Source organism: Triticum dicoccoides, chromosome 7B (genome assembly GCF_002162155.2).
Source record: "Triticum dicoccoides isolate Atlit2015 ecotype Zavitan chromosome 7B, WEW_v2.0, whole genome shotgun sequence".
Taxonomy (NCBI): Eukaryota; Viridiplantae; Streptophyta; class Magnoliopsida; order Poales; family Poaceae; genus Triticum; species Triticum dicoccoides.
Window position 1 is genome coordinate 655,075,571 of NC_041393.1, and position 9,306 is coordinate 655,084,876.

Consider the following 9,306-nt stretch of genomic DNA (forward strand, 5'->3'; position numbering starts at 1 on the left):
CTAGTAAAAACGTAAAAGAAATCATTTGTAAAAAATGTGGATTTTTTTGGTAAAACAAAGCAATTAAAAGGTTTTACATGGCAAAATTAGGGAAAGGATGCATTTTATATAAAAAAAAGTATCATCACAAATTGGCTATGTAGATCATGACAAAATGTTAAGAAAAAAAATACTTGTACCATAGCACTTGGCAAAAAGTAGTACATGTATCATGGCAAAAAAATTGGCATGTCTAATTTGGAGAAAAAGCCATGACATCGAAAGAAAATATAATTAGGCATGGCAATTTTAGAAAAACTGATTTTGTAAAACAATAAATATTATGCCAAATTTGCCCTGTAGATCATGGCAAATGTGGAGAAAAAAGTACTTGTATCATGGCAACTATATGTATCATGGCAAATGATTTTTGCATGGCTAACTTACAAAAAAAGCCATGATATTGGTAAACTAGCTAAATTGCCATGAAAAAATTAGAAAAATGTATTTTGTAAAAGCAAATAAATCATGGCAAGTTAGCTATGTAGACCATGACAAATGAGGAGAAAAACTACTTGTATCATGGCAACTATGCATATCACGGCAAAATTACGACCCTATATCATGGAAAATGTTGTTTTGCATGGCTAATTCCTAGCAAAAGCCATGGTAATAACACAAACGCTGATTTGACGAGATCTACATACTTAAAATTGGCATGCTACTGTGAAATGTTTTTTTGCGAGAAAACTTTGGATCTATTCATCACTGGTTAAGGTAGTACAAAGAACATCAGAAAGAAAATTATATCTAGATCCGTAGATCACTTAACAACGGTTACAAGCATTGAAACGAGGCGAAGTCATGACGTCATTATCGCCCCTCCCACGCCTCACCGGAGCCGATCAATCCTTGTACTAGTAGACTTTGTCCCGTCGTTCCATCCCCGTGGAAAGCTTCAGGCGAAACTCTGGTGATCGAGACTGGTGGTGATGGGTGGTGACCAACAGGCACGAGGCAGATATTCTCGCATTTCCTATTGTTTATTTTCTGGTTAGGTGCACGACCCAAGAGAAAACGCGTCACTGGGAACGCAAAAGGCGGCCCTTTTCTGGTTTTGGGCTGTCGGTATGGTGGTGGAGTTTGACGTCTCGTCCTGCATCGTTTGCATTTTTGCATGCTGGTACGTGAGTGAGTGTAAAAAACAACATATATTCTTTAACATAGTACAATCGGAGTTGCTCATATACATAAGTATAGACTCAACCTATGAGCGCATTTACGCACATCTATTCCTAAGCATCTTCGAGAGACTGAACTGGCACATCATCTTGATATTGACAAATTCGCCATAGACCTCGGACTGAGCCGACACATTATCTTGATATTGACAAAGTCGCCAGAGACTGAACACGCAAACGTGTTACTGAAAATTCTCACGCAGTACCCGAGCATCTTGATATTGACAAAGTTGACGCTAAATTCAATAAGAGCAGAAGAAAAATAAAATAAAACTAAAATATTTTGACATCCAAGATGCTCGGGTATTGCGTGGGAATTTTCTGATGTTTGGACATCTGACGAGGTGGTGGCAAAAAAAAATACAAACACGGGTCTAAACCGTGTTTTTATTCAAAAATTCTTTATAACCATTTTTTGCCATGACCTCATCGAATGTCTAAACACCACGAAATTGTGCACCCACATGGCGCATCCAAGCATCTTGGATGCCCCTCTTTTTAATTTTTCATATTATTACTTTTGCTATGTTTTGCCTGATCATGGGCAGGAGCATTTGAGCCTGGACTCCGAATGGCTAGCCTTTCCCTGAAAAGAATTTCTAGGTCAAGTTTTTTATGAATAGCATCAAGGCTAGCTTCATTAATCATCTAACTGATATATTGTTTATGAGATTCTATGAATAATCAAACTCGGAGAGTCCTCGGCCCAAACATCTGGTTGCGGCACAACCTCCCTAACTAGACAATGAACTGCAATGTTGGCATCCCAGTTACAAAAACTACATTCAACTCAAGAGAACGTAGTCATTTGGACTTGAAGGCTATGTCAATGGTCACCAAACAATCTGATTGAATAATGATACGACTGAAACCTCTTCATTTGGGAGCTCCAATCTACGCCCGATAGCAAGCGCCTCAGTAGTCGCCACATCCACCGCATCGAGAAATAAGGATTCGGACGATCCTCCCGCCTCCTCAGCGATTTGGGCTTCCTGGCCGTTGGATCTGCGCACTTGATGTGATCTGAGCCGTCGGATCGAGCCCTGGAATGACCTCGTCCGTCGGATAAAAAAAAGTTACTGTTGCAATGAACAGTTTCACCTCAACCGTGCCACCGAGCGTAAATAGCCTGCCCCACCGGGGGCATTTTCGTCATTTCACTCACATGTGGTATAAAAGGCGCCGGCCCGCGTGGAGATGACCTAGCCGCTCCCCAGCCGCACTCGCGCCCCCTCCCTCGTCCTCGCCGCCCCGCCCACATCGGCCCGCCCTCTCCTCTCCCTCTCCCTCCCTCAGTCCTCGCCGCCCCGCCCGCATCGCCGCGCCCCGCCCGCCCCGCTCGCCGTGGCCGTTGCCTCCTGTGGTCGCCCCTTCGATTTCCCCCGCTAGGGTTTCAGTGGTGGAGGTGGACCTCGCCTCCGGCGGCCGCCTGCTCATTGCGCCGGTCATCTCCGCCCCCGTCAAGGTCGCGCCCTCGGAGCTGCTCGTGATCCACCGGGGGAGGCGAGGAGCACCGGCAGATCGAGTCCCCGGCGTTTTCCTCTACGAGCTGGGGCTGGCATGCGGTTCTCCTCGCCGGTCTCACTTCTCCCCTTCCTCCTCTACGGTGCTCGACAGAGACAGCACGGCCACCCCTCTTCTCCCTCGCTGTTGGCTGCCCCTAAGCACCACGCTGCTCACCGGACCGATTTGTGACACCCCCACCGACCTGAGATCCGCCTCTGCAGGTATGAGCTCCCATCCAATGTCAGATTCTGGGTAGTTGGTGCTCCTTGTGGTCCCAGAATAAATGCCTGACAAGCACACTAATGGTCAAATTCGATAGGGTGAAAGATAATTTTAGGTCTGGTATGAAGTGAGTACTTCAGATGGTAGAGGATGCCAGTCCAGGGTCACTGTTTGATCTTGCCAATCATTTTAGATGTGGGTTCTGATATTTCCCTTCTTGGGATTATGTATGTGTATTTTATCTGGCTACATTTGCATATTATGCTTTCGATTTGAATGTGTTTTTTACTTTCTCCTGATAAATAAAGCACCTCTTGTCACTTTCTAGCTAGAGCATAGTTGAAGCATGCGCCAAAAGTGTATTTACTTTGTCTCTTCTGTTATGCTTGAACTCAGGCGCACACAAGGAGCTCTTCTCCACGATGCCAGTGGCCAGCGCACAGGGTCTCTGCTCGACCGTATCCCGGCAAGCAAGGTAGATCATGTACAGGTTGCTGCTCTGGATCTATCTTCGTACTGTGATCATGTAGAATACACAAAAGTAGGGTTTCTATTTTATTTGTGCTGAACAGATGGTGGTTTGACACTTTATTTCTAGCTAGAGCACTCTTTTCTACAAAACATATTTGATCTGACTTAAAAACATGACTACAATGTCATAATGTTATTAGCCATCATCTAAATGCTCCATCATAGCAGTGGAAAATATATTAGTCTGTCTGATGTTTAGTGCCTTGTGGGTTGCCTATCGCCACTTCGATTACACCATTGTGGTGTGCCAGTTGTTTTTCGTAGGTCAGGTATGTCTATTCTTTATTTTGAGTGACCACTGCACACTCCTAATTGCCATTTTCAGATTGTAAAACAAAGAGAAATATGTTCCCCAAACTTCTTTGGTTAGAATCAGTAGTTTCGGTGCTTTTCTAATTTCATTGATTACCGCTGATGGTAGTAGCATCTTAGGCTACCAGCTCTACAGATTATATAGTAACGATGCATGGTAGATCGGCAAACTAGGTCCATCCCTCTCTCTCGGTTGTGAGATTTTTTCCAAGTTATAGTTGCTCTGCTCTAGGTTGCTCTCCTATGGCATGCTCTGTTTAAGTTTAGTTAGAACACTAGATCACACATACGGCTTGATTGATTTCTTTATATACTAGCAGCAGTACGTGTACGTGTGTGTCTCCTTGTCTTCCTTCTCTCCATGGATTGATTGATCCCCTTACTTGTTTTATTTGAATCGGAGCAGCAGGACCTCCATGGATGAGGACGACCACCGGTACCTACACAATGATGTCGACGCCCCACACATGGCCGAGCTGGACGGAACAACGATGCCTTGGTCGCTCGCCGTGGTCACGGGTGGCCTCCTCCGTTGCTCCCCATTTGATCTGGCGCTTGCATGGTATTTCAAAGAACTCTTTTAATGGGGCATTGTATGATGTGCTATGGAAGTAAAGGATTAAGTTTGAGGCCTCCCCTTATATCTAGGAAAAAAATCATTGTTATGCATTATTCTTAGTGGAATGCTTCTGCAAATCAACTTATTCTAGATGTTGGTGTCGTAATGGTGGTTCACCCCTTACATGTTGGATAATTCTATATTTTTTAGAAAGAATAAAAAGATTTTATGGATCTATTTAGGAACTACTCCCTCCGTAAACTTATAAATTAATCTTGAGTTTGCTGAGGTACTCTCTTGATATATTAATTGTATTGCTGGTCTAGAGATACTTGAAAGTAGAACCCTTCATTCTGAGTTAGTGACAATGCTTCATGTGCAGGCGCTTTTTTCTCTTAGCTCTATGGCTGGCTTTGGCCCCAATAACTTCCAAATGATGTGTCATACCACTAGCTACTATGATGTGTTATGCGAACATCCGATTGTCCTCTCCTTTTGTAAAAGGGCACTGCTCGACATTCTTCATGTTGACTACTATATATTAGTTATACTGATGCATCACTGGTTCTTTAATTATAGTAGAACTATATAGGATTGTTAAAACTATATAGGAATCTTTTGCTGCTCTGGCTTGCTTTCGCTATCTAATAACCCAACTATTTTATCTACTTAATGAGAACCCATCGTTTTGGCTTACTTTTGCCACCAAATATATCTCCCCTTTGTCATGAACTTCTGGTTTGCCTTGCTTTTGGTATAACTGGCTGTCTCACCCTTCTGTATTGCTATTGATCTAAACTTACTATATTGGATTGATCTATCCTGCGCAATTATTTTAGTTTCCATTTGGCAATGGCTGATTCATCCCAAGCAATCGTTCTATAATCCCATTTGACAACACTAAATGCTTTGTTTAAGCACATGGACAATATGTTGAGGCAGGCACCATGCACCTATCTTTTTATTTTTCATGAGTAGAGGAGATCCTTACCAGCAGTATGTCTTTCCCGTATGCATTACCAAGCGAGTACTCCTTTTTATTTTAGTTCTTCCCTTGTCCCCCACCTTATATATTTTATTTGTAGGCTGATGATGAAGTGGAGACCTTGAAATCCTTTTATAAGGGCTTAGTGCCAGGAGATCCATCTCTGATTTAGTTGAGTAGTATAGTTGGTTGACCATCAGGTTGTAGGTTGGGTGTTTTGTAGTCGTGCGTCATCCTTTTTCCTCCATTGACACCACAATAAAAATAAGAAACACAGTCTGTATTGATCTATTTTTTCCTTGATAGGGCAGCTATACCATTTATATATTCTAAGAGGCTCCAAAATCTGAAGAAAGAGGTGGCTATACAGGATGCCAAGCATCGCAAGATTGAGGTGGCTAACACAATGGAGATCCTCCTGTATGCTTAGTGGTTATGGCTCCAGAATTGGCTCTCCTTTATTATGTTCCTGTTCTTATTACCTTTTATGTATTCTTGCACCTAGGGATAAAAAGTGCAATATAAAGGTTCATTATGGCCGAGGCAGAATTGGCTCTCCAGAATTGGCATAGATATTTTATTGTGTTTGTTTTTACAGATGTTTCATTTTACCTAGGGATAAAAAGTGCAATATAAAGGTTCATTAAACAAACTGAACTTATATATGATCATTTAGGTGCTGAATTTGTCTATCTGAACTTTATTGGTACTGAAATTATCTCATATAAAGTAAGTGATTCATTTCCCCTCGAGTGGATAAACATATAGTGGAAGAAGGGCTTCTATGTCATACCCATGCCTTCATATTTAGTTCCATGCTAAAGGATCACTAAATCTCGGCTCCTCCATTGTTTTTCTTATCAAACTAGAGGGCTTCATAAATATTGTATATATGTCTTACCAAGACATTTTCTAAGTAACACAGTGAGTTCAAATTGTTTTTTCTGTAACCTTTGATAGAAGGATCCACACATGTTTTGTTTTCTGCGTGTATATTTGTGCTACCAAGATTGCATTATATTTTTCCGAGTCCAGAGAGATGGACCTTGCTCATGATGGCGGTGAGTGTTATGTTTACTTGATAATCCTTAATTTTCCAATTCACAGCTTTGTGTACTGCTGTTATACACACACTTCCAAAAGAAATATCAGATTTTGTTCTTTCTTCTTTTAAAATTAAATATGCTTGAATTTCCTTTTGTCGATTTCTAAACTCACCTTCCTGATAGTTTCCATACATGCATATACCCTTTTTGGTCATTATAGAAATATATTGTTTTAACGATGCCTGTTAGCTACATATGTCAGAATGTAATTAATTAATTTTACTTCTCACGAAGTATATTTCTTTTGTTTCAATAAGAATTATGCACAACTCGATATTTAAAGGTGCATTTGTCTAATTTTATTTATTTCAAAACTGCATATGCAGGAGAGGCTCACACTAAGGGAGGGCTAAATTGTGAGATATCCTTGTTTGGTCCTTTCCATATACCTACAAGGCATGAATCAAGATGGCATGGTTTATCATTGAACTGAATGCTTCCATGGAACTTTGGTTTCAGGTGATAACATGAATATATACTTTTTATGGTTTAGCTAGATGGCCCTTCTAGATTTTGTCTGATTGTGTACAAGTAGTCGGGTTATAATTACCAAAACTTACTATTTTCGACCATGGCGATTACTACCTTAAACAATGCTGATTTTCTTTTAGTACTCATTGTGATTCAGAAATACATGGTAGCGTGCAACAGAATGTTCTGTGGTTATTTTACTGATGTAGCTTACCAATCATGTTATTTGCTGTTACCAATATGTACCTGATTTTGGCCATTGGCGTTTAATATAGTTATTGGTCTCATTAACAACACACGTTGGTGTCAAGACGAGCAACATGGCCTGTTATGATCAACAACTTCTGAGTCATAGGATTTGATGCATTATTCTGTGTGAAAAGGGGCAATGAATGCGTGAATTAAGTTTTTTTGGTTTGAAGCAACTAGAAATTTCTATGTATAACTATACTAACAGATGAGAGCATGTGTGCATATGTGGTTTTCAAGGAGAATTATGTGACCGTGGCGTTCGTGCTCGTCGGCGGGACGGTGCAAGGCGCAACTCCGACGCGGTCGCGTGGTGGATGTGTGGTGTAGGAAGCGGTTCCTTGCCGGTTGGACGGCGTTCACGCGCAACCCCGGCATGCACTAAGTACTGCCTCGGCTACAACCTCCCTCGGTGAGCTCCATCTTCCTCCTGCTCCTTTGCTTTGGCTACTGTATGGGACATGGCCATCGAGAATCGAGAAATAAGGATGCCAGCGAGCCTCCAGCCTCCTCAGCGACTTGGGCTTCCTGGCCGTTGGATCGAAGCGCTTGATGCAATCTGAGCCATCGGATCGAGCCCTGGAACGACCTCGTCCGTCGGATAAAAAATAGTTACTGCTGGAATGAACAGTTTCACCTTGACCGTGCCACCGTGCGTAAATAGCCTGCCCCGCCGGGGGCATTCTCGCCATTTCGCTTTGTCTGTGGCTGGCGTTCGTGCTAGGGCGATGATGATTAACTGTGGCTGGAATAAGTGTGCCTTTGAGCAATCAAGGCACCTGTGGGTATCAAGTTGGATCCTCCCTGTTGTCTCTAGAATCCTTTTTGATCCTGTGATACCTATTGATCTATCCTTGGATGGTCATTCTTGTTGAGTGATAACCAGGGCAGCTCCATTGTGTAAACAGATTGATCTGGTGATAAGAGATGATGGGGGTAGGTTATATGATCGAGAAAAGGTGAATCTGAGCCCACTATGCAATAAAACTGCAGCTACCTCCCCTAATGTGTGTAGTATTGAAGGCAAAAGAGAACTTTTAATGTCTTGCTACTTTAAAATTCGAAAAAGGTGCATTCTTCCTTTGCTGGTTACTTAGCCATGATTTTTGTTTTTCTTTGGTTCTGGTTGAGATACTAAAGGTTGTTTATTTATGAAAAGAACAAACACTTGTAGTTTTGTATGCCTCGGATGTTGCTTAGGATCGAGTGTTGTAGTGCTTTGCCTAATTACAAATAACTCTAATCAATAATAGTGGTTCTTTCCTTCTGATTTGAACTGAGAGAGAGAGAGCCATTGATTCTTGATCTTAAGGTGACCCCATTTTTCTATGCCTCATGCTCATGCTGCTCTATGTTCCCTTTTAAAAAATTCTTGCTTGCATTTTGGGTTGGTTTCTGCTCTATGTTCCCTTTTAGCGTTTCTTTCCGTTGTTGCTGCACTCCCTTTTGGGCGTTCATTTCATGCCCGGGATCTTGCAAATTGTGCCTGTGCCGAGCTTGCTTTAGAGTATGGGCTGCGGAGACGTTGAGGACCTCAAGGTGAGACACGTTCGATTAAAGACGCAGGACTCCTCTCCCCGTCAATCTCGCGCTGCTTCTGCTCACCATCCCTCTCTCTGACCGCTGCAGGTCACCGATGTTGTGGAGCTGGACGAGGTTTCCACGCAGTTCATCGACCGCCTGTTCTTCCTGGAGAAGGTGAGCAATCTTCATCAATCCATCAAGCTAGCTCTTTGTCATGCATGGAGATTGATTGCAGCACTCGAAGCACACATGATCTTGAACCTCAACAACAACCCCTACTGATTCACATCGACATCGTCGTGGTCTGTCTTCAACGACACTCAGGGCGCTATCAGATAATGGCCGTGGACCAGCAACTGCGCCAATGATCCTGCCATGGCGGCGCTATGGACGACACGTCACCATAACCACATTGATGGTCCAAGCCCCAGGTGAAAATACTCTTATGTCTCATTTCTATTAAATGAATAGTTACTTGACTTGATGTTGGTTAGGATCTATGTGGAGCTAGGAAATGTTCTGTTTGACTAGCACCATGAATATGCAATGTCCATCATTTCTAAATTTTGTTAGTTCCAATCTGGAATCACACCTTGCACAATAAGATAAATGATGCATGGG

The 9,306-nt window shown here is 42.4% G+C and overlaps 1 long non-coding RNA gene across 1 annotated transcript; it reads left to right on the top strand.

Moving 5' to 3' along the window:
- The first annotated feature begins 2,895 nt into the window (after positions 1-2,895).
- On the top strand, positions 2,896-4,356 carry LOC119337871. Its single transcript, XR_005163658.1, has 3 exons — positions 2,896-2,947; positions 3,345-3,423; positions 4,198-4,356. It is a non-coding gene; the product is annotated as an uncharacterized LOC119337871 (long non-coding RNA).
- Positions 4,357-9,306: the final 4,950 nt, after the last annotated feature.